Source organism: Rhinopithecus roxellana, chromosome 20 (genome assembly GCF_007565055.1).
Source record: "Rhinopithecus roxellana isolate Shanxi Qingling chromosome 20, ASM756505v1, whole genome shotgun sequence".
Taxonomy (NCBI): domain Eukaryota; kingdom Metazoa; phylum Chordata; class Mammalia; order Primates; family Cercopithecidae; genus Rhinopithecus; species Rhinopithecus roxellana.
In genome coordinates this window covers 47,848,862-47,874,517 of record NC_044568.1, presented here as the reverse complement: position 1 = coordinate 47,874,517, position 25,656 = coordinate 47,848,862, and the positions used below count along the sequence as shown (strand labels likewise).

The 25,656-nt window shown below is 49.0% G+C and overlaps 1 protein-coding gene and 1 non-coding gene across 3 annotated transcripts in view; one reads left to right on the top strand and one right to left on the bottom strand.

Moving 5' to 3' along the window:
- Positions 1-12,480, bottom strand: part of EEF2K (eukaryotic elongation factor 2 kinase) — an 85,084-nt gene extending 72,604 nt beyond the window's left edge. For both annotated transcript variants that reach the window (XR_004055440.1, XM_010388599.2), the window contains exon 1: positions 11,926-12,480. The gene's annotated coding sequence lies outside the window, so the exon portion shown is untranslated. The remainder of the gene's footprint in view (positions 1-11,925) is intronic.
- Positions 12,481-22,322: 9,842 nt separating this feature from the next.
- Positions 22,323-22,404, top strand: TRNAL-UAG. Its single transcript has one exon. It is a non-coding gene; the product is annotated as a tRNA-Leu (tRNA).
- Positions 22,405-25,656: the final 3,252 nt, after the last annotated feature.

Below are 25,656 nucleotides of genomic sequence, written 5' to 3'. Positions count from 1 at the left end.
GCTGGTCTCAAACTCCTGGACTCAAAGGATCCACTCATTTTGGCCTCCCAAACTGCGGGGATTACAGGCATGAGCTACACACCCGGCCCTGATTATTTCTTAATTTATCTATTTTGATTCTATCTTCTGATTTCCAGGTATGATAAATGAGACTTTAGCTCTACTTCCCCTTACTACTTGCCTTCCCCACCCTATCCCTACACTGGTAGGTCTTCTTCTGGTTCCTTTATTTATTTATTACAGACGGGGTCTTGCTCTGTTGCCTAGGCTGGTCTCGAGCCCCTGGTCTCAAGTGATCCTCCCGCCTCAGCCTCCCAAAGTGTTGAGATTACAGGCTGAGTCACAGTGCCCAGCCGTCTGCTTCCTTTACATACCATGCCAAGAACACTGTCTCATTCCACAAACTAGAAGAAGCTGAGTTTCTCACAGTTTAGCATGAATTCAGAGAAGGGACGGTGTGGCTTTTGTGCTATGAATGTGTGATAAGAAAGCAGAAGAGTGGCCGGGCACGGAGGCTCATGCTTGTAATCCCAACATTTTGGGAGGTCGAGGCGGGTGGATCACGAGGTCAGCAGATCGAGACCATCCTGGCTATCATGGTGAAACCCCGTCTTTACTAAAAATACAAAAAATTAGCCGGGCATGGTGGCAGGAGCCTGTAGTCCCGGCTACTTGAGAGGCTGAGGCAGGAGAATGGTGTGCACCTGGGAGGCGGAGCTTGCAGTGAGCCAAGATGAGCTCTGTCACCCACTGCACTCCAGCCTGGGTGACAGAGCAAGACTCCATCTCAAAAAAAAAAAGAAAAAGGCCGGGCGCGGTGGCTCAAGCCTGTAATCCCAGCACTTTGGGAGGCCGAGACGGGCGGATCATGAGGTCAGGAGATCGAGACCATCCTGGCTAACACGGTGAAACCCCGTCTCTACTAAAAAATACAAAAAACTAGCCGGGCGAGGTGGCGGGCGCCTGTAGTCTCAGCTACTCAGAGGCTGAGGCAGGAGAATGGCGTAAACCCGGGAGGCGGAGCTTGCAGTGAGCTGAGAACCGGCCACTGCACTCCAGCCTGGGCGACAGAGCGAGACTCCATCTCAAAAAAAAAAAAAAAAAAAAGCAGAAGAGCTTCTTATCTGCTTATCAACCTCAAAAAGGCATAATTTTTATGGAAATAAGAAAGACAATGCATGTGAAAGACTGACTGCATACCAGGTGCTACACTGGACTCTCCTTTGATAATGACAGGAGCTGCTAGGTCCAGAAGTGACAGTCTATCCCTGAAAAGGCAACCTTAAGGGAGCGGAACTGCACAGCGCTAGGCTGTTGAGGGCTGCACCTGGCTTGTTCTGAAGCTATTTTAAACCCTAGCTAGAGTCCCCAGTTTCCTTCAAACAAGAAACAAAAACCAAAGCCCAATACAGAAGCTAACAGCTTGTGCTCTACAGCCGCATGGCCAGGGTTTGCATCCTGGGCCCCACCATTAGGAGCTGGGACCCTGTTCTTAGACAATAGACTTGTCAGGCAGACTGTGACATCCTAAGGTCTGCACTGCTGTCTCCACCCCTCCCCCCATACCTTGTAGTGCCTTCAGTGCACAGGTGCTCAACATGAACTCAAATACCTTTCTGTTTAGTGTTTCTTTTGTTTTGAGACGGAGTCTCGCTCTGTTACCCAGGCTGGAGTGCAGTGGTGCAATCTCGGCTCACTGCAACCTCTGCCTCCCAGGTTCAAGTGATTCTCCTGCCTCAGCCTCCTGAGTAGCTGGGATTACAGCCACCCGCCACCATGCCTGGCTAATTTTTGTATTTTTAGTAGAGACAGGGTTTCATCATGTTGGTCAGGCTGGTCTTGAACTCCTGACCTCAAGTGATCTGCCCGCCTCAGCATCCCAAAGTCCTGGGATTACAGGCATGAGCCACTGCACATGGCTGCTCAGTGTTTATTTACTGGGGTGCAGCATTAGGAGTGATTAAGTCAAGCATCATGCTAAGAGTTCACATCAGTGTCTTATTAATGTCTGTACCCGTAGCATATAGTGGGTGCTCATAAACATTTATTTAAACTATTGAAATAGTACACTTTACATCAGAATGAAAGAACCAATTTACAGAATCAAGCCCATCCATCCCTTCCTCCCTGCCATCTCAGCTTCCCAAGTTTCCAAGTCCAAGAATCTATCTCCATGCACCACCAAATTCTCCTCACCTCCTTGCCCTTGTATCTATCTGCAGGTGCCTCTGAGGCAGGAGAATAGGGTCTGGAGGCAGGGAACCTGAGGCTGATTCAGGCTGACCTCCTAAAACTAAATCAAAAGGAAAATCCCAATTTTCCACGCCCAAGTAACAAAAGGAACAGAGGCTACTCCCTTTGCAACCCCCAACTTTTCTGCGTGGCAGATGAAAAACTGAAATTATCTCTGATTGGTCCCTTCCCACAACCAATCAGGCTGGTGCTGGCCAAGTCTTCATTTGTATAGGAGTCTTCATTTGTAACTTCACTTCAGCCTCTGATTGGTGGCTTTCCACAACCTATCAGACTGATCCCAGGCCACTACTTCATTTACATAGGGTATACATCAAGTAACCAATGGGAAACCTCTAGAGGGTGTTTAAGCCCCAGGCAGTTCTGTTGCTTTTTTTTTCTAAGCCCCAAGCCGCCTGCTGGAGCCCACTCCCACCCTGTGAAGTGTACTTCCGTTTTCCGTAAATATTTGCTTTCATTGCTTTATTCTTTCCTTCTTTTGTTCGTGTGTTTTGTCCAATTCTTTGCTCAAAACGCCAAGAACACGGACACCCTCCACCAGTAACACCTCTGCCTGGAATCCTTTTCCCACTCACTAGCAAAATCCTTTAATCTCTTCAAAACGCAGCTCAAATTTTGACCTCCTCCAGACAGCCTTTCTTGTTTGTCTCTTTTGGGTTTGTTGTATTATTGTTGTTGTTGTTGTTGTCGTTGTTGAGAGAAAGAGAGTCTGGCTCTGTTGGCCAGGCTGGAGTGCAGTGGTGCAATCATAGCTCAACTGCAGCCTCCAACTCCTGGGCTCAAGTGATCCTCCCACCTCAGCCTCCAGAGTACCTGGGACTACAGGTGCATACCACCCACATCTGGCTAATTATGTTATTTTATTTTTGTAGAGATGAGCATCTCCCTACATTGCTCAGGCTGATCTCTGGTCTCTTTCTTTTTTTTTTTTGAGACAGGGTCTCACTCTGTCACCCAGGCTGGAGTGCAGTGGTGCAATCATGGCTCACTGCAGCCTCTGCCTCCCAAGCTCAAGTGATCCTCTTGCCTCTGAACTCCTGGCCCCAAGCGATCCTCCTGCCTCGACCTCCCAAAGTTGATTACACGCATGAGCTACTGCACCTGGCCTCCAGAAAGCCTTCCTTGGATAGTTGCCTCCTCTGTAAACAGGGGTCAGCTAAACAGTACCCCTGCAGGGGTTGCTCTGAGGATACAATGAGATTAGGCACATGGTGTCTGGGATAGACTTGACTCTCAAAAGTACTAGCTGCTGTTATGCCCCACTAATCCCCCAGTCTCTGGCTCCCTAAATCACTTCGCTCCCTACAAGCCCTCCATAAGCAAATTTCATTATACCCTGAGGCCAAACTGTCTATGTGGCAGGCAGAAAAACAGCCCCCCTAAGATGTCTACGTCCTAATCCCTGGAACCTGTGAATATGTTACCTTATATAGCCAAAGGGACTTTGCAGATGTGATTAAGGATCTTAAGATGGGAGACAGTCGTGGATTATCCTGTGAGCCCAGTGTAATCACAAGGATCCTCATAAAAAGGAGGCAGAGAAGGCCAGGCGCGGTGGCTCATGCCTGTAATGCCAGCACTTTGAGAGGGCGAGGCGAGCGGATCACCAGGTCAGGAGATCGAGACCATCCTAGTTAACACGGTGAAACCCCGTCTCTACTAAGAATACAAAAAAATTAGCCAGGCGTGGCAGCGTGCACCTGTAGTCCCAGAACTCAGGAGGCTGAGGCAGGAGAAGGGCGTGAACCCGGGAGGCAGAGCTTGCAGTGAGCCAAGATCGCTCCACTGTACTCCAGTCTGGGTGACAGAGCAAGACTCCGTCTCCAAAAAAGAAAAAGGAGGTAGAAGGGTCAGAGTTAGAGGAAGAGGTGTGACCAAAGACAGAAAGATGTGAAGTTGCCACACTGCTGGCTTCAAAGATGGAGAGAGGGGCCAGGAGCCCAAGGAATGAGGACAGCCCCTAGAATCTAGACAAGACAAAGAAACTGATTTTCTCCTGGGGCCTCCAGAAGGAACACAACGATGCTGACTCCTAGATTTTAGAACTTCTGATCTCCAGGAACTATAAGATAATAAGTTTGTTGTTTTAAAGCCGCTAAGTAATTGCAGCAATTTGTTACAGCAGCAATTGGAAACAAAGTCCTGAACAGCGGCTCTCAACCTTGGGCAATTTTGCTCCCTCAAGGGACATTTGGCAACGTCTAGAGACATTTTTGGTTGTTGCAACTCTAGGGGTGCAACTAGCATCTAGTGGATAGAGGCCAGGGATGCTGCTAAACATCCTAAAACAAATAGAACAGTACCCTACAATGAAGAAGATCTGGCCCAATGTCAGTGCTGAGGCTGAGAAACCCAGCTCTAGAATGAATCTGCTGGAATTTCTTTCTTTTGTTTTTTGAGATGGAGTCTCACTCTATCGCCCAGGTTGGAGCGCAGTGGCTAAATCTTGGCTCACTGCAACCTCCACCTCCCGGGTTCAAGTGATTCTTGTGCCTCAGCCTCCTGAGTAGCTGGGATTACAGGTGTGTGCCGCCATAACTGGCTCATTTTTGTATTTTTAGTAGAGACGGGGTTTCACCGTGTTAGCCAGGATGGTCTCGATCTCCTGACCTCGTGATCCGTCCATCTCAGCCTCCCAAAGTGCTGGGATTACAGGCATAAACCACCGTGCCTGGCCTCTTTTTTTCTTTTTTAAGAGACTGGGTGGGTGTCTTGCTGTCTCGTCCAGGCTGGAGTCCATTGGCATAATCATAGCCCACTGCATCCTCGAATTCCTGGGCTCAAGGGATCCTCCCACCTCAGCCTCCCGAGTAGTTGGACTACAGGCATGTGCCACCATGCCTGACTTATTTTAAAAAATTTTTTGTAGAGATGGTGTTTTGCTGCTCCTGGGCTCAAGTGATCCTCTAGCCTCAGCCTCCCAAAGTGTTGGAATCACAGGCGTGAGCCGCTGTGTCCGGCCTCTGGTATAATTTTAAGGAGCCCTCCCCAACCCTCTCTTCCCCTTTTCCCTTTAAAAACAAATCTCCCGGCCGGGCGCGGTGGCTCAAGCCTGTAATCCCAGCACTTTGGGAGGCCGAGACGGGCGGATCACGAGGTCAGGAGATCGAGACCATCCTGGCTAACACGGTGAAACCCCGTCTCTACTAAAAAATACAAAAAACTAGCCGGGCGAGGTGGCGGGCGCCTGTAGCCCCAGCTACTCGGGAGGCTGAGGCAGGAGAATGGCTTAAACCCGGGAGGCGGAGCTTGCAGTGAGCTGAGATCCGGCCACTGCACTCCAGCCTGGGCCACAGAGCGAGACTCCGTCTCAAAAAAAAAAAAAAAAAAAAAAAAAAAAAAAAAAAATCTCCCCACATGCCATAAAGAGACAGACAAGGTCGGGTGCAGTAGCTCACGCCTGTAATCCCAGCACTTCAGGAGGCCGAGGCGGGTGGATCACGAGGTCAGGAGTTTGAGACCTGACCAACATGGTGAAAACCCCACCTCTACTAAAAATACAAAAACTAGCTGGGTGTGGTGGTGTGCCCCTGTAATCCCAGCTACTTAGTAGGCCAAAGCAGAAGAATCGCTTGAACCTGGGAGGCGGAGGTTGCAGTGAGCCGAAATCGTGCCACCGCACTCCAGCCTGGGTGACAGAGCAAGACTCTGTCTCAAAAAAAAAAGAAAAAGAAAAAAAGAGACAGAGAAATCAACTAACTTAACCGACGTAAACAACAACCTGCTGCAGAAGCCAGAGATACGTCATCATTTGCTCTGCTAAAGGCTCGTAAAAATATCACTGCAGTACACTGTGTTTTCTGCATATAAAACTGTCATCGTGCAAGGGCTATTTTATTGTTTCAGGAATCTGAAAACTGCATTTCGGAATATGAAACACAAAATATCATAATTATAGCTTTGATTAGCAAAATGCACAAGGGAGCTTGAATTATAATGTTTAATCACTTGCTGGGCACCCTCTGCGTGTCCACGGTACACTCTGTACTCCTGGTGGGTGAGCTCAGGGATACAGCACGTCTCACTTCTCACATGAACTCTGTGTGCCCAGCCCTCTCGGTGGCCAGACCATGTGAGTGTCTTGAACAAAAGGCACGGTGTCTTGTTCCTCTGCAGCTCCCAGCCCAAAGCACAATGCCTGGCACACACCATAAATGCACAAGTGCGTGCTGCATGAATGAACGAGTAAGTGAAGAAAAGCTGCAGCTTCCTGCTGATATAATAGAGAAACAGAAGGACTTTTGTGTTGTGGCTGGGCACGGTGGTTGACCCCTGTAATCCCAGCACTTTGGGAGGCCGAGGCAGGCAGATCGCTTGAGGTGAGGAGTTTGAGACCAGCCTGAGCAACGTGGCAAAACCCCATCTCTACCAAAAATTAAAAAATTAGCCAGGCGTGGTGGTGCACGACCTGTATAGTCCCAGCTACTTGGGAGGCTGAAGCATGAGAATCACTTGAACCAAGGAGGCAGAGGTTGCAGTGAGCCAAGACTGTGTCACTGCACTCTAGCCTGGGCAGCAGGGCAAGACTCTATCCCCCTGCCCCCAGACCTCTGCAAACAAACAAACAAACAAACAAAAAACAAAAAACTACTGTGTTGTAACCACATAGGAGTTACTTAGTCCAATGACATAGCTGAGGCTGTAGTGGGAAAGACTGGCTCATGGAGGATCTGAAAAGCACCAAAACCAAATCTAGCCAAACAAGGCCTTTGGGATGAATTCAATTCCTGGCCCTGCCATAATCAGCTGAGGAATGCTGGGGAAAGTACTTAACCTCTCTGAACCTCAGCTTCTTCATCTGTAAAATTCATTCACCCAACAGAGCAGAGCAAAGTGAGCAAGGTGGAGAAGATGTGAGAGAGGGGACCTGAAAACCACAGTGGCACAGAGAGCTGGCTTTCTTTCCTCCAGGAATCCTTTCTCCCCTGCCAGGCCAGGGACTACGTTTCCCAGCATCCCTTGCAGCTAGGTAAGGTCATGTGACTGCATTCTGGCCAATGAAAGAAGAGCACAAATAACTTGTACCATGTCTCAGCCCATCTAGCAATCCATTTTCCATACCCTGGTTGGCTTCCTCTCCACTGCAATCCTGCCCAGACAGACTGGTAGCATTTCAGTATCACTTACAAAGCACTTGCTACATAACTCCTCTCAGCTCCCTAGAAGGCATGTGCTCCTTCCTCCTTGGGCTCTGAACATGCTATGCCTTCTGTCTGGTACACACCCCAGCCTGTCCTCCCTATCCATCCCCTGGCCAACTTGTCTGCTCATCCCTCAGGTCTCAGCTGAGATGCCATCTCCTCCAGGAAGCCTCCCCTGAACCCCAGAAGGTAGTCACTCTTAGCTTCACTCTACAGATGAGAAAACTAAGGAACAGAGAGGTTATGTGACTTGCCGCAAATCACATGACTAGAGTTAGGTTTGAAGCTGGTGCGGGCTGAATCCAGGGCTTTCAACGCAGTCATCACTTCCTTAACCAGCGCTTCTAAAAGTATGGGACCAGCTGCCGCAGCAGCCACTGCAGCAGCCTCACTTGGCAACTTGCTGGAAATGCAAATTCTCAAGCCTCACTACAGACCTACTAAATTAAACTCTGGGGACGGGTCCAGCAATCAAAGTGTAAGCAAGTCCTCCTGGGGATGCTGGTATGCACTGAAGTTAAAGAAACACTGGCCTAGGGCAATTTTCTTCAGTTTAGCCACCTACTTCCAGGTGCTTCCTCTGGCTTGCTAGTCCTTGCTAGATCTTGAAAGCTTCACAGCTGGAGAACAGAACGCCATCCACCCTCTGACTCTGCAGCCATTTGAAATGCTTCTCTAGGAGTCCCACAGCCCTGGAACTTTGGGGGTTGTGGGGGGGACTGTTATCTTCTGCTTTATCATCAGCGTGTTAGTGACTCATTCCTTCCTTTGTGTGAAGCCGTCTTATGGTTGGGCACGGCTCATGCCTGTGATCCTAACACTTTGGGAGGCCGAGGCAGAAGAATTGCTTGAGCCCAGAGTTCAAGCCCAGCTTGGGCAACAGAGTGAGACCCCCATCTCTACACTAAAATTAAAAGTTAGCCAGGCGTGGTGGTAGCTCATGTCTGTAGTCCCAGCTACTTGGGAGGCTGAGAGGCAGGAGGATCACTTGAGCCGAGGAATTCCAGGCTGCAGTGAGCTGTGACCGTGCCACTGCACCCCAGCCTGTGTGACAGAGCAAGACCCTGTCTCAAAACAACAAAAAAGAAGCCTCCTTGCTTGTGCTCATCAGCCTTGGCTGCAAGCATTTGATCCAGCAACACTTGAAGGCCCAGGCCGCCTTCATCCCAGGTGTAGACACGGTCATCACTCTAACCACCTTCTAGGAGCCTTCTCAGTTCATTGGGGTAATGACCTGCAGCTTTTAGGTCAGCAGAACCAATCTTCCTCAACAAAAAACACTTTGATTCTTTTAAATTAGTTCAACCAGCTGCTATTACTTTGGCTACAGCCCTGATCATTCAGTTGTTCTGCTTCAGGTGTAAGAACTGGACCAGAAATAGTGAATCCCGGAGAATGAGCTTGAACAAGTCCAGCCTTCTGCTGTTCACCCTTGGCTTTCTTCGCACAGCTCCCAGAGTCCCAGCAACCAGATACCAACCCTGCCAAAGACGGAAGGAGACTGCTTTGGGGACTCTCCCACAGCAAGACAACAACCGTAAAGACACTCTTCCCGGGCTTCCCGGGTGGGTGTGGTGGCTCACGCCTGTAATCCCAGCACTAGAAAGAGGCGGGTGGATTACATGAGGTCAGGAGTTTGAGACCAGCCTGGCCAACACAGTGAAATCCTGTCTCTACTAAAAATACAAAAATCAGCTGGGCATGGTGGCATGCACCTGTAGTCCCAGCTCAGACTCAGGAGGCTGAGGCAGGAGAATCACCTGAACCTGGGAGGCAGAGGTTGTAGTGAGCTGAGATCGCACGACTGCACTCCAGCCTGGGTGACAAAGCAAGACTCCATCTCAAAAACAAAAAACAAAAAATGCTCCTCTGGCTTGAGGCTCTGCCCTCCTCTAGGCCTTCAAAGTCCCCTTGACTTGTCCAACAAATGAGGAAAGAGTGAGAGGTTTTAGGGTCCAGGCTTGAAATGGACACACGTTTCATCAGCGAAAACTCAGCCTTGTGGCCCTACTGAATGGTAAGGGAGCCTGGGAAAATTCATCCAGGGAGCGCCCCAGGAGGATGAGAACATGGATACTGATGACCCATAGCTTTCTCTGCCACATAATACAGTAAAATGTTTTAAAAGCAAATCAGCGATTTTTTAAAAATTTTAAATAGAGACTGGGTTTCGTCCTGTCAGCCAGGCTGGTCTTGAACTTCTGGGCTCAAGCAATCCTCCCGCCTCGGCCTCCCAGAGTGGCTGGGATTACAGGCATGAGCCACCGCACCCAGCCAGTGATATATCCCTAATCAGCCAAAAAGTACTGTACAGTTACAAAAAGCACAAGAAAAAAAAAAATGGTGGATCTTTCCTATTTATTTTATTTTTTAATTTTTTTTATTTTTTGAGATGGAGTCTCGCTCTGTCACCCAGGCTGGAGTGCAGTGGCCAGATCTCAGCTCACTGCAAGCTCTGCCTCCCAGGTTTACGCCATTCTCCTGCCTCAGCCTCTAGAGTAGCTGGGACTACCAGCGCCCAACACCGCGCCCGGCTAGTTTTTTTGTATTTTTTAGTAGAGACGGGGTTTCACCGGGTTAGCCAGGATGGTCTCGATCTCCTGACCTCGTGATCCGCCCGTCTCGGCCTCCCAAAGTGCTGGGATTACACGCTTGAGCCACCGCGCCCGGCCGGATCTTTCTTATTTTATTTTTTGAGACAGAGTCTCGCTTTGCTGCCCAGGCTGGAGTACAGTGGTGCCATCTCAGCTCACTGCAACCTATGCCTCCTGGGTTCAAACGATTCTCGATTCTCCTGCCTCAGCCTCCCGAGTAGCTGGGATTACAGGCTCATGCCTACATGCCCAGCTAATTTTTGTATTTTTAGTAGAAATGGTGGCGCCCTATGTTGGCCAGGCTGGTCTCAAACTCCTGACGTCAAGTGATCCACCTGCCTCAGTCTCCCAAAGTACTGAGATTACAGGCCTGAGCCACCGCGCCCCTCGCCCAAAAAACCGGTAGCTCTTAAAATGTACACCAATATGTGTAAACTGTGATCATCTCAGTTCTGACTTCTGGCCTCCCCATTCCCTGCAGAGGGTAAGAACTTCGGACCGCACCCACTTCTTTGAGAAACGGGGCTGAGAGGAGGGCGGACGCCAATCCCAGCCATGTTACACTGAAATTCATGTCGTTGAGAGGTTTTACTGTATTTGTTGAATTAATAGCTGAACAAAGGAATGAACATTGGGTGCTGTGGAGGCCACAGAGAAGGAAGACACCTGCATACGCCATCTCTGAACTCTACCTTCCTTCCACCTGCCTCTTCCCAGCTCAGCTTAAACATCACCTGCTCCAGAAAGCCTTCCCCCATCACCCTCTCCCCTTTACACACACAGTGGGCATTCTCAGCTCCCACCTGTTTGCTCTGTATTCCCATTTACTCCATCTCGCTTTTTAGAATCTGTTTATGTGACTGGTTTCCTCTTAGGGAGCTTCTGTGGGCCTGGGGATCACTCTGACCCTCGGTTTCCTCCTCGGTAAAAACATTAGGATAGACTAGGTGACTCAATTCCCTGCGACTTCACAGCCTGTCCAGGGCCCTGAACCATAGGGCCCTAGGCCATCAGATGTCTCCCGGGACCACAGACTACCACACTGTGTGCCAGGCACTGTTTCAAGCACCTGACATATACATACTCATCTACTTTTTCCAAGGACACCAAGTGGTAGATACTAATACTTGTACCTATTTTACCGATGAGAAAACCGAGGGCCAGAGAGCACAAATGAGCTAGAATTCCAACCCAGGACTCCAGCCATAGTGTTTCCTGCTTTCCTGGCTGAAGAAGCACCCACCACCGAGGTCCCAGAGGTCGTGCTCCCTGGGACCGTCCCTCTGGGCAGATCTCACTTCCCCATACGGCCCATCTGTCACAGGGCGCAGCTGGGCTGGTTCCCCGAAATCCCCCAGGCCCGGGGATCTAGGATGTAGGCCGGGGCTTACCCAGGAGATCCCCACCCCTGCGCGGCCACCGGCTTATTAATGCGCAGCCCCTTGGCGCACAAGTCAGCGGCGCCTGCCAACAAGCGAACTCCCGCAGCCAACAATGCTGCAAGGGCGCGTCTACACAGTCCTGGAGGTTCCGGGAATTCGGGCTGACGCAGGCCTCTAGGTCAGGGGAAAGGGTGGGGGATGCGGCTCTGAGCCCTGCAGGGGACAGGAAGGCAGCGATACGCCCACCCTCCTAGGGGCCCCGAGGGCGCCTCGGGCAGAGGCCCCCAAACTATCTGTCACTTGCAGCCAGATCACCGCCCATTGCTTGCCAATTGCTTTCCATATCCACATCGCCGTTAATCCGCACAACTTCCCCATTTCAACAAAGCAAGCACTGAGCCCCAAAGAGTTTAACAACCAGAGGAGAAGCGCCCCCACACTCTCCTTCCATGCCTTCTCCTGCCCCATTCCCAAGCCCAGACCCAGCACGCTCCAGACGCCTGCAGAGTCCGCTCCCAGCCCCCCACAGCCTTGGCGGCCGCCGTCCACACTTACCTCCCTCGGGCAGACAGGCGCGGCAGCCGCTGCTTACGGCCGCAAGGATCCAGAGGAGTTGGCAGAGGCTTGCGGCCCGGAGCTCCAGGGTGCAGGGCGGGCGGGCCCCCCGAGAGTGCCGGGGAGCGGAGAGCGGGGCGCGCTGGCTGGCGCTCCAGGCACGCAGCCGGGGCCACGCGGGGCAGATGGACCGATCCCGGGGCTCGGGGCCGCCGGAGTGATCCCAGGAAGGGCGCGGGGGCCGCTAGGACGATTCCGGGATGCGGGAGGCGCGTGCCAGGGACTCGCGTGCAGGCTACAGCGTGCGGGACTCGGATGGCTGCAGGGACGGGAGTGCGGGCGCTCGATCCGGGAAGGAAGGGAGCTGAGGCTGGAGCTAGGGCTGGGCTAGGTTGAGCAGAAGCAGGCGGGCAGGGGCGGGGCTGGCCTGGCGGGCGCACGGCGTGGCGCTCACGTGGCCGCCCCCAGGTGGCCGTCACAGCGTCTGCAGCCGCCCAGCGGGCCTCCTGGCTCCGGCGCTGGCTCCCAGCCCCAGGTGCAATGGTTAGCGCTAAGTCCTGACTCCCCCTGCTGAGTACACAGTGTCCGGTTCTCCTGCTCAAGGCTGGCCTAGCATCCGGCAGCGAGGGAGCAATTCGAGGGAGTGACCAACTTCCGTCGTCTCCCGCCTCTCCCGCCTGCTCCTCGCTTAGTTCCTGTACTCCTGTCCTTTCCAAAATCACTAGTGATCCAAGCCCATCGCTTGTTTGTATACATCTCTGTACATAACCTTAAAATATGTTTTATCGGAAATACTTTGTTTTTCCTGATTTCTGCTTTGTAAAAACAGGGACGTATGACGATTGCAATTATTTGTGTAGTTTTAAAATTAGTATCTCCTCTAGTTATTCCTAACTCTTGACACAGGGCCTGGGTGGCACACAGATGCTTAATACCTGTGGCATGAGTGGTAGAGTGGATACGGTATAAAGAAGAAAACGAATGAAAACTAATAACTGCTGTGAACACTTTGATATTAGGTCCTTCTGGATACTTTGTTAGTGAAATTTTAGAAATTCCACACATTCTAGATATAAAAGTAGTAACAGTGAGTGACATTTATTGAGGGATTTCTCTCATTCCATCTTCCCAGCACTTTGGTAGGCCGGGGCCGACAGATCTCTTGAGGTCAGGAGTTCGAGATCAGCCCGGCCAACATGGTGAAACCCTGTCTTTACTAAAAATACAAAAAAGTAGCCAGGCGCGCCTGTAGTCCCAGCTACTCTGGAGGCTGAGGCACGAGAATCGCTTGAACCCTGGAGGCAGAAGTTTCAGTGAGCTGAGATCATGCCACTGTACTCCAGCCTGGATGAAAGAGTGAGACTCCGTCGCAAAAAAACAAAAACAATAAAAAGGAACAAAACTGAGGCTTATAGAGATAATAACATGCGCCAGGTGAGGCAGCTAGAAAAGGCAGAGCCAGCACTAAAATCCAGACTTCTCTGATTTCAAAGTTCAGGCTCTTCAAAGAACTTTTTTCCTTATTTATAAACCCCCAAGAGAGTAAACTCCGGCTTTTGGCAAAAGACAAAATTGCACCTAGAATTCTGACCCTGGGGCGGACAGGCAGGAAGGGAAGATCAAAGATGCTGAACTAGTCTGTCCAAGCCCAAAGCAAGATAGAAAAAAAAAAAAAAAAAAAAAAAAAGACGCTACTGCTTAAAGCTCTATGGCCCTTGGGCAAGTTACCTTACTTCTCTGAGCCTCTGTCATTTTTGCCTGACCAGCAGGAGTGTCCTGCTTTGCATTAGCGTCTTGGTTAGTCTTCAGGGAACCAGTTCACACTATTCTCAATTCAGAAAAATAGCCCTCCCCACTCCCCTGGCTCCAAAAATGGACACATGACCAGAGCTGGCCAATTAGCATATTTCATCCCTTCAGCCCCATTTATTGGTTCAGGGATGAGCATGTGATCCAAGTTAGGCCAATGAAATACTAATCTGGGCCTTTTATAGTAACCATAAAAAAAACTCTCTTTTCCAGGGAGTTGTTGAGCAGATAGGATGTAATAGTGGAGTTTCTGAGCATTCATTCTTATGGCAAATATTTATTAAGCTCCTATTGTGTGCCAAATACGGTGCTAGGAATTGGAGGAAACACTTTCCTTCAAGGAGGTGTCTACTGCGGTAAAATAAAATTACTCAAAGCCGGGCAAGGTGGCTCACCATGTAATGTCAGAGCTTTGGGAGGCCAAGGCAGGAGGATCAATGGGGTCAGGAGTTCAAAACCAGCCTCAGCAACATAGCAAGACCCCTGTCTTTAAAATAAAACACTAAAAAAAAAAAAAAAAAAACAAAAAAAAACCCAGGTGTAGCGGTGTGTGCCTGAAGTCCCGGATACTCAGGAGGCTGAAGCAAGAGGATCCCTTGGGCCCAGTAGTTTGAAACTGCAGTGAGCTATGATCATGCCACTGTACTTCAGTCTGGGCAACAGAGTGAGACCGTGTCTCTAAAAATTAAATAAATAAATGAAAAAGGCCAGGCACAGTGGCTCACGCCAGTAATCACAGTACTTTGGGAGGCTGAGGCGGGCGGATTGCTGGAGCTCAGGAATTCGAGACCAGCCCGGGCAAAATAGTGAAGCCTCATCTTTATAAAAAATACTAAAATTAGTCAGATGTGGTGGCTTGCCTCTATGGTCCCAGCTACTCAGGAGGCTGAGGTGGGAAGAACGCTTGGACCTGGGAGGCAGAGGTTGCAGTGAGCCGAGATCCCGCCTCTACACTCTAGCGTGAGGGACAGAGTAAGACCTTGTCTCAAAAAACAAAAACCAACCACAAACAAAAAAGAAAGTGAAAAGACAACCAGAGAATGGGGGAAAAAAAATTTGCAAATCATATCTGATAAGGGATTTGCAGCTAGAATACATAAAGAACTGTTACAACTCAATAATAAAAAGATAAATACCCCAATTTAAAAATGGGCCAAAGATTGGAATAGATATTTCTCCAAAGATATACAAATGGCCAGTAAGGACATGAAAAGCTGCTCAACGTCATTAGCCACTAAGAAAATGCAAGGCCAGGCACTGTGGCTCAAGCTCGAGATCCTAGCACTTTGGGAGGGCGAGGTGGGATGATTGTTTGAGCCCAAGAGCTCCAGATCAGCAAAAGCAACATAACAAGACCCTCATCTCTACAAAAAAAATAGAAAAATTAGCCAGGTTCAGTGGTGCGTGCCTGTAGTCCCAGCTACTCGACAGGCTGAGGTGGGAGGATTGCTTGAGCCCAGGAGCTGGAGGCTGCAGTGAGCTATGACTGCACCACTGCACTCCAGCATGGGTGACCAAAGAAAGCAAATCAAAACACACCCATTGCCCACTAGCATGACTATAATAAAAATCTCAGCTAATAGCAAGTGTTGGCAAGGATGTAGAGAAACTAGAACTCTCATACACTGCTGGTGGGAATGGCAAGCAGTTTGGCAATTCTTAAAAAAATTAAACATGAAGTTACCATATAGCCCAGCAATTCAAATCCTAGCAGAAATGAAGACACATGTCCACACAAAAACTTACACACGAATATTCATAGGAATATTATTCATAATAGGCAAAACGTGAAAACAATCTAAACAACTGAGGAATCCATAATTAAAATGCAGTAGGCCAGGTGGTGGCTTATGCCTGTAATCCCAGCACTTTGAGGGGCCAAGGTGGGCGGATCACTTGAGGCCAGGCTGGTCTCGAACTCCTGGCGACAACATGGTGAAACTCCATCTCTATTAAAAATACGAAAATTAGCCAGATGTGGTGGTGTGTGCCTGAAATCCCAGCTACTCAGGAGGCTGAGACAGGAGAATTGCTTGAACCCAGGAGGCAGAGGTTGCAGTGAGCCAAGGTCATACCACTGCACTCCAGCCTGGGTGACAGAGTGAGACTCCATCTCAAAAAGAAAAAAAAAAAAGTGAGTGTGTGAATTATATCAGCAATTATAGCAGCAATAAAGCTGTCACCAAAAAAAAAAAAAAAAAAAAAAAAAAAACTCAAGGTGTTATGGTGTTGCTATCTCACCATGGTGATAGAGCCCAGGCTCTTACAGTCACAGTCACGTGGCTGTTCCCAACTGCAACAAGACAAGTATAATCCTCCCATCGGCTCAGGGTGGGGCTGAAGAGCTGCACCATAGGAAAGGTCTGGTTTCCAAAGTGTTAACTGCCCAAATTCCCTGCGCACAGTGGGCTTGGGTTGTGTGTTTCACCTCCTTGGCTCAGAGGTCCTGGGCCTACTGGATATGAGAAATGCCCAACACAGATCCATCTGGATGGCCCACCTGTAGCTACAGAAAGACTTGAGGAAGTGAGAAGACACCACTCTTCTTGTATTTATTTAATTAAATTAATTTATTTGTGTATTTGTTTTGAGACAGAGTCTTGCTCTGTCACCCAGGCTGGAGTGCAGTGGCACGATCTCGGTTCACTGCAACCTCTGTCTCCCAGGTTCGAGCAATTCTCCTGCCTCAGCCTCCCAAGTAGCTGGGATTACAGACACCTGCCACCACACCCAGCTAATTTTTTGTACTATTAGTAGAGACAGGGTTTCACCATGTTGGCCAGATTGGTCTTGAACTCCTGCCTCAGGTAATCTACCTGGCTCGGCCTCCCAAAATGCTGGGGATTACAGGCATGAGCCACCACACTGAGCTCCCACTCTTCTTTTAGATAGCATGTTCCTCTCTTACCCCGTGCAAAGCCAACCCCAGGATGAGGGTGGGACACATCAGGGCTTCGAGTTTTCATTCACCTATATATTTGCACAGGAAAAGATCTGAAAGGATACATTCAAACTGGTCCTTCCTTCCTTCCTTCCTTCCCTCCCTCCCTCCCTCCCTCCCTCCCTCCCTCCCTCCCTCCTTCCTTCCTTCCTTCCTTCCTTCCTTCCTTCCTTCCTTCCTTCCTTCCTTCCAGATGGAGTTTCACTCTCGTTGCCCAGGCTGGAGTGCAGTGGCACTGTCTCAGCTCACTGCTACCTCGGCCTCCGGGGTTCAAACAATTCTCCTGCCTCAGCCTCCCAAGTAGCTGAGATTACAGGCATCCGCCACTACGCCTGGCTAATTTTTGTATTGTAGTAGAGATGGGGTTTCACCATGTTGGTCAGGCTGGTCTTGAACTCCTGACCTCAACTGATCAATTGCCTCAGCCTCCCAAAGTGCTAGGATTACAGGTGTGAGCCACCGTGCCCGGCTTTTTTTCTTTTTCTTTTCTTTTCCTTTTTTTTTTTTTTGAGACAGTCTGGCTCTGTCATCCAGGCTGGAGGTCAGTGGCATGATCTCGGCTCACTGTACCCTCTGCCTCCTGGATTCAAGCGATTCTCCTGCCTCAGCCTCCTGAGAAGCCAGAACTACAGGCAGATGCCACCATGCCCAACTAATTTTTGTAGTTTTAATAGCGATGGGGTTTTGCCATGTTGGCCAGTCTGGTCTGGAACTCCTGACCTCAGTGGCTTCAGGTGATACGCCGGCCTCAGCCTCCCAAAGTGTTGGGATCACAGGTGTGAGCCACTGCACCCAGCCCGAACTGGTACTCTTCACAATGGTTACTTCTGAGCTGTGGGATTCGGTTGTGAAGAAGGGCTGTGGTGAGGGGAAGAATTTCCCTTTTAACTTTATGCCTGTGATTTGACTTTTTTTCCTTTCTTTTTTTTTTAAATCTTATTCTTTTGATTGAACATTTAAAAAAAATATACAACGAGCATACCTTACATTACAATTTTTTTTTCTTTTTGTTGAGACAGAGTCTTGCTCTGTCGCCCAGGCTGGAGTGCAGTGGTGCAATTTCAGCTCACTGCAACCTCTGCCTCCCGGGTTCAAGCAATTCTTCTGCCTTAGCCTTCCAAGTAGCTGGGACTACAAGTATCTGCCACCACTCCTGGCTAATTTTTGTATTTTTAGTAGAGACAGGGTTTCACCTTGTTGGTCAGCCTGGTGTCGAACTCCTGACCTCAGGTGATCCACCTGCCGCTGCCTCCCAAAGTGCTAGGACTATATGTGTGAGCCACCGTGCCCAGCCTACATCACAAATTTTAAAAAGACAAAACCCGGCTTCCCTTACCAAAGTATTGACAGAGTTTAACTGGGTGGAGAAATGAAAAGAGATTTTTTTTTTCTTATTTGTGCTTTTCCTTTCTCCGCTTGAGTTTCAACAAGGAAAATGGGTTACTTTTGCAAAAATTATTTTTAAATGTCACATAGAAAAATAAAAAATAAAAGACCAAACATAGCCCAGCTGCTCTGGCGCCTGTGGCCTCCCCACCCTTGCCTGGCTGTGGCTGGGCTTTGCATGGGCTTTGCATATGAGCTGCCCTGGCAGCGTCACCCTTGAAGGCATGAATCACCAGAGACGCCTTGTCAGCAGGACTGTGGGAGGCCAGCAGGGCGACAGGCCTGGAGAAATGCAGGGTGGAGCAGAGGAACTGGCAGCCTTGCCTTCAACACTGGATTTTATTTTATTTTATTGTTTAAAGACTTTGCGCCCAGGCTGGAGTGCAGTGGCGTGATCTCTGCTTACCGCAACACCTGCCTTCTGGGTTCAAGTGATTCTCCTGCCTCAGGCTCCTGAATAGCTGGGATTACAGGAGCGTGCCACCACGCCCGGCTAATTTGTGTATTTGTAGTGGAGACGGAGTTTCATCATGTTGACCAGGCTGGTCTCGAACTCCTGACCTCAGGTGATCCGCCCGCCTGGGCCTCCCAAAGTGCTGGGATTATAGGCAGGAGCCACCGGGCGGTGCCCGGCTCCACCACTGGATTTTCATTCTGTTAGAGAAGCAATTCCAGCACAAGGGTTCTGAGCAGCTCCAGAAACCCCTCCCTGAGCCTGCAAGGCCTGTTTTTTGCCTGATAAGGTCTAGTAGGTGCAGGACAGGTGCTGACTTGCATAAAATGATCAGAAACAGAGTTAGGGGACGTGTTGCTGTTGGCAGATGGTCCACTGCCCGAAGATGCTTTGAGCAATCGTAGGGGAATTTACCTAAAGGGGACGCTGCTTCCTTCTTGTGGTCACAGAGGGCAAGTCACAAGTCACAAAACAACTTTTGCAAAAGTAACGAGTGTTCCTTGCTGAAACTCAAATCCAGACAAAAGTTCTCTGAGACCTTATGCTGGGCAGCTCCAGCCGAAAGCATCTGTCTCTGACTGTTAAGTTCACGTGGCAAGATGGAGTGGACTTAACCAAGAATGCAAAACTATTTTTTTCAAGGAATATTCCTGCTGCCAACACTGTTCTAGGTCCTGAGGATACAGCAGTGAATGAACAAGACACCATCATTTGCCCTCCTGGAGTTGACCTCCTAGCAGGGCCCAGTATCATCCTGGGAGAGAACCCCTACTTGAAACAGGGGGTTTGGAGAGATGTACGTGGAATACCACCAAGTGGCCACTGCCTGGATAAGAACCCTTGTGGTTGCCAGGCCACAGTGGCTCACTCCTGTAATCCCAGCACTTTGGGAGGCTGAGGCGGGGGCGGGGGCGGGGGCGGGGGCGGGGGCGGGGGCGGGGGCGGGGGCGGGGGGGGGGGGCGTCACCTGAGGTCAAGGAGTTTGAGACCAGCCTGGCCAACATGGCAAAACCCCATCTCTACTAAAAATACAAAAAACAAAAACAATTAGCTGGGCTTGGTGATGGGTGCTTAGAATACCAGCTACTCGGGAGGCTGAGGCAGGAGAATCCCTTGAACCTGGGAGGCGGAGGTTGCAGTGAGCCAAGATCGTGCCATCGCACTCCAGCCTGGGCCACAAGATCGAAACTCTGTCAAAAAAAACAAAACAAGACAAAACAAAAACCAAAAAGAACCCTTGTGGTGAGAACCCTCCAGATAACGGGAGAGAACAAAGTCATCACTGTCACCCCTCTCACATGTGCCAGAGATTCATCTAAATGCTTGGCACGTGTTCAGACACAAGATTTCTCTCTGTCACCCAGGCTAGAGTGCAGTGGTATGATCAGAGCTCACCGTAGCCTCAAACTCCTGGCCTCAAGCGATCCTCCCACCTCAGCTTCCCAAAAGGATGGCATTACTGGCATGAGCCACCATGCCTGGCCGAATTACCACATTTAATCTGTATTGACTTTATTCTCTGATATGACCAGAGCAGTACCTGACACATTGTAGGTGCTCATGAAACATCTGCAGAATGAATGAGTTTAATCCTCACAGCAAATCCTGTGTGGTAGATACTATCAGTATCACTCCATTTCAGGGATGAGCAACTGAGGCCCAGAGAGAAGCGACTTTTCCAAGATCACATAGCTCATGGGAGTTCAGACTGTTTCATTCCCAAGCCCATGGGTTTACCCACTCGATTAGTTTCTTATTGCTGCTGTAACAAAACACAAATTTAGTGGCTTAAAGCAACACAGATTTATAGTGGTACTGTTCTGGAAGTCAGAAACGCTAAAATCAAGGTGTCAGACACCTTGTGTTCCCTTTTTGGTGCCTCTAGGGGAGAATTAATTTCCTTACCTTTTGCAGTCTCTAGAGACTGCCAACATTCCTTGGCTCCTGGCTACATCACTGGGACCTCTGGTTCATCCTCATACCTCCTCGAATTCCTGCCTCTTTCTTTTTCTTTTTTGAGATGGAATCTTGCTCTGTTGCCCAGGTTGGAGTGCGGTTGCGCGATCTCAGCTCACTGCAACCTTGGCCTCCCGGGTTCAGGTGCTTCTCCTGCTTCAGCCTCCTGAATACTTGGGATTACAGGCACATGCCACCACGCCGGGCTAATTTTTTGTGTTTTTAGTAGAGACGAGGTTTCACCATGTTGGCCAGGCTGGTCTAGAACTCCTGACCTCCAGTGATTTGCCCGCCTCGACCTCCCAAAGTACTGGGATTACAGGCATGAGACATCGCGCCCGGCCACCTGTCTCTTTCTTATAAGGACTCTTGTGATTACATTGGGACCACCTGGATAATCCAGGCTCCTCTCCCCGTCAGAAGATCCTTAATTTAATCACAACTGCAAAAGCCCCTTTTGCCACGGAAGGTAATATATTTACAGGTTCAGTGTCGGCATCTTTAGGGGGTCATTATACAGACTACCACACCCACTTACTAGACTGTCTTTACAACCTTGGATTTTTGTTTGCCATTTTCCTTAAATGTGCAAGGAAATAGAAAACCGTATGTGATTGTGGAATTAGGAAAATACAGACTGAAAAGATGGGAAACTCCTGAAAGAGAAGGAAGGGGGAATAGAACTTGGGGACATCAAAGGAGACTTGAATTTTATCTAGAGTATTCATTTTAATTTTAAATTTAATTTTAAAAATTTGAGGTCAAGCGCGGTGGCTCACATCTGTAATCCTAGCACTTGGGGAGACCGAGGCCAGTGGATCCCCTGAAGTCAGGAGTTCGAGACCAGCCTGACCAATATGATGAAACCCCGTCTCTACTAAAAATGCAAAAATTAGCCGGGCGTGGTGGCATGCACCTGTAAACCCATCTACTTGGGAGGCTGAGACAGGAGAATCGCTTGAAACTGGGAGGCGGAGGTTGCAGTGAGCCGAGACTGCGCCATTGCGGGCCAGCCTGGGCAACAAAAGCAAAACTCAGTCTCAAAAAAAAAAAAAAAAAAAAAAAAAAAAAAAAAAAAAAAAGAAGCTAATATGCAAAATGTTAGTAATAATTCGAGATGATGGAAAATGGAATTTTGCTAGGTTGTACTCTACATTTATTGCATTTTTTTTTTCTAAAAAACACTAAAATCCTCTGCACGTACGAACAAGGGTCTTGGGAGGCTGGGGAATGTCGGCTGGCTGGGACACCCGAAGCTAGTTACTTAGCATCTCTATTTTTCTCCTCTGTAAAATGGGTCGCACAGCTTATGAAAGCTTAATAGTTTGAGATGGAAGGAGCCCACACCTGCAAACAATCTGTAACAACGTTCAATGGTTTTCCCCGCTGAACTCTTGATTCTTACATTGCGAGGGCAAAGGCTAGGCCATGAGGCCACGCAGGGCTACAGAGGCGCCTTGAGCTGGACAGAGTGTCCGCAGGTTGGGGACCCAGCTTGATTCGGTGCAAACTGGGGCTTCACGCAAGACCCCGGCCCACCCCGGAGGAAGCGGCAGCGCGGGAGCGCCCCTGCGTGGCTGAAGGCAGGATCACGCCCAAGGAAAACTCAAACCCAAACACACGTGAGGATTTAATATTAAAAATATTAATGTTTGATAATTAGGCCATCTTCATTTTAATAGTGCATTCCTAGTGTGTTTAATATTGCTGATCACGAGAGCACTGTGACTCCAAGGCTCCCTGAGCGATGCAGGAGACGCCGGTTCCATATTGAGCATGCGCAAACTTTGAGGGCGGGGCGCCTGCGTCATCACCCTAATATAATCTGCAGCGAGACATGTGCGAGCGGGAGGTAGCGTGGCCGAGTGGTCTAAGGCGCTGGATTTAGGCTCCAGTCATTTCGATGGCGTGGGTTCGAATCCCACCGCTGCCACATCCCGGGGAGTTTCAATTTTTTTTTTCCATCCGTAAACCATCTCTTTATGTAGTCCTCTATGCAGTCCTTTTCCAACCTCTCTTCCTTTTTTCTCCTTTCTGATGTCTTTTTTTAAGCTTTAGATTGCTTATAATGGATTTTTTTTTTTTTTTTAGTGGAAGGGGGAAGGGAAGAGAAAAGGCAGAAACTGCAGTGCAGGCTCTTTCACTCTCTAGCCCAATACAAACCTCTCTTTCACCTACCCATCCAGCTCCCTCAAAACAAAACAAAAAACAAAACACGGATCTCCATTTCCGGGGGAAAGTGTCAGAGCTAGCTTGAAAAGTTCCCAACAGCCTGTCTGGGTCTTCCCAGGGTTAGTTGAGGGTGGTTGTAATCATGACCTGAGTTAGGGAGTTGGGGGGGGATTCCCTTTCTGGCCTGCTCCATGTACTTTAGAGGGCTCCAGGGACCCCATAAACCTCTGTTGCCAGGTGACCCTGGAGTAGCAGGGGTCTGGCCGTACATGGGGGTGCCAATCTTGAGGTCTCTGCTTCATTGATTCACCTCTTACTTGGTTTTCAGGCTTGATTTAGGGGTCCTCATTTATAAACAGTTGTTGAACTGTGAAGTGTTAGGCAGTACAGCATGCTAACCTGGCCCCTGAGAAGCAACGAAGTGACATTTAGCTGGGGCCTGAAATTGAGATTAGCCAAGTGAAGGCGCAGTGGGGAGGATTTCTAAGAAGAGGGAACTCCTAAAGGACGAGAGTCTGCTAAGGCTGAGACGCTGTGAAGGCAATTGAGGGCAGCTGCACAGAGAGTGGAGGTGGAGTATTGGCAACAGGTGAGGCTGAAGAGATAGGCAAAGAGGACCATGAATGCCGAGTTAAGGCTTTGAACTTGGTACTTTCCCAAGGGCAATGGGAAACCATGAAAGGCTTTTGAGCTAGAGAGTGGCATGTTTCAATTTGAAATTTGAAAGTTCACCGGTTGGGCGTGGTAGCTCACACCTGTAATTCCAACACTTTGGGAGGCGGAGGTGGGTGGGTCACCTGAGGTTAGAAGTTCGAGACCAGCCTGGCCAATACGGTGAAACCCCGTCTCTACTAAAAATATAAAATTTAGCTGAGCGTGGTGGTGCGCGCCTGTAATTCCAGCTACTTGGGCGGCTGAGACAGGAGAATTGCTTGAACCAGGGAGGCAAAGGTTGCAGTGACCCGAGATCACGCCACTGCACTCCAGCCTGGGCGATAGAGTGAAACTCTGTCTCAAAAAAAAAAAAAAAAAGAAAGAAAAAGAAAAGAAAAGAAAGTTCCCACTGGCAGCAGGGACAGGAGGTCCCATTCAATGCCTATTGCAATTGTCTAGGAGAAAGGACAGTGCTTTGTACCACAATAGTGGCCGGGTGCGGGACAGGAGGAGTGAGTCAGGGAGACATTTTAGAGACAGAGTTGACATAATCCACTGATGAGCATGTCAAGAAGAAGAGGATCATGTCAAAAGTGATGCCCAGGATTTGGGCTTGGGTCATTCGATGGCTGGTTGTGCTTCTCCTCTCCCTGGGAGGTAACAGGGGATAAATGGAAAGCAGGTTTGTGGGAGATGATGACTTCAATTTGATTTTCATTGAGTTGGAAATTCTTGTGGGATATGGGGTTGAGTAGGAGGTTGGACATAGATTTCTGGAGGTCAAGAGGCACTCCAAGGAAATGATACAGATTTGGGAGGTATTAGAGACTGAGGCCATGGGAAGGGATGAACTCACCCAGAAAGAGCCCGCAGAAGGAGAAGAGGGGACAAGACAGAGTGCCGAGGGACATCATCTTAAAGGGAGGGCAGTGGAAGAAAAGCCAGTGAAAGAGACGTGAAAGAGATGGGAAAGGCCAGCCATATATGTGGAAAACAGGTGTGGTCTTATAGAGACCAAGAAGAGTGGATCAAGAAGGAGGGGGCGGTCAACTATGTTGAACACAGCTAAGAGGACTGGCAAAATAAAGACTGAAAAATATCTATTACTATTTATGAACAAGATCATTGATGATCTTAAAGTCATTTTGGAATGGGTTGAGGAGAAGAAATGGAAACATAAATATGGTCAATTCATCACAAAATTTGATTTTGAAGAGGAGGAGCAAAAGGAAGAGTTGTGGGAGGGGAAATGGGGGAATCAGGGGAGGATTTTTTTTTTTTTTTTAAGATGGGGTCTTGCCCTGTTGCCCAGGCTGGAGTGTAGTGCTGCAATCATAGCTTACTGCAGACTCAAACTCCTGGACTCAAGTGATTCTCCTGCCTCAGCCTCCTGGGTGCTACCACATCTGGCTAATTAATTAATTAATTTTTTTTTTTTTGGTAGATGCAGGGTTCTCACCATATCACCCAGGGTGGTTTTGAACTCCTGACCTCAAGCAATCCTCCAGTCTTAGACTCCCAAAATGTTGGGATTACAGGTGTGAGCCACTGCGCCCTGCTGGGAAGATATTTTCAAGATGAGAGAGACTTGAGGATTTTTTAGATGCCTGGCATTGGGTTTACAATGGGGAATAGCTTTAGCACCCATAATGGAAAGCTTATGAGTTTCGTCTTGATGGTCCCTTCAAATCGACTATGTCACCTTGGGCTGCCCACTGTGACAACTCTATTTCCTGCATTTGTGATGCTTCTCCTTAGTGTCTCCAAGTAAGCTAGAACCTCCTACTTGCCCTTTCAGAACCTCACGGCTAGTGGTCTGGGCAGTCTCAAAAATTCTTACAGTGATTCAGTTTTTCTGTTGGGTGGGGATGCCACCTCCTTTTCCATTGGATAAAGAGGCTTGAAAGGAAAAACGCTTTCTTGACATAGTGATCCATGTTGTCTCCATGCCCAGGGTTTAGACATCCTACTTCCAGAGTGTTAGGGAATAGATGAGTTGGAGAAATCCAGAAAACAAATAAATTGATTCTTGGCTTTTGGGTTTTTAAAAGCTGAGGTTTGGCACTAGTCAAAAGATCTAGAAAATAATGTGAGCAGTGTGACACTGTTTTTCCTGCTCGAAGAATAGATTTCCCAGGATTAGCAGGGAGAAGAAAGAGAGGAAGGAAGTGAGTTTGGATGTAAGCATGTTATCGAGAGGAAAGGAAGCCCCAGGACTGCCAGCTTCAAATGGTCCGAGGTTTGTGGCTCTGAGAGAACGAGACCAATCCCAGAGTTCAACCGCAAGCCTTGGCATGGCCAGGGTGTAGAAAAATAGAAGTTACCACGTGTTGTGTTTAGGCCAGTGGGGGCTTAGGTG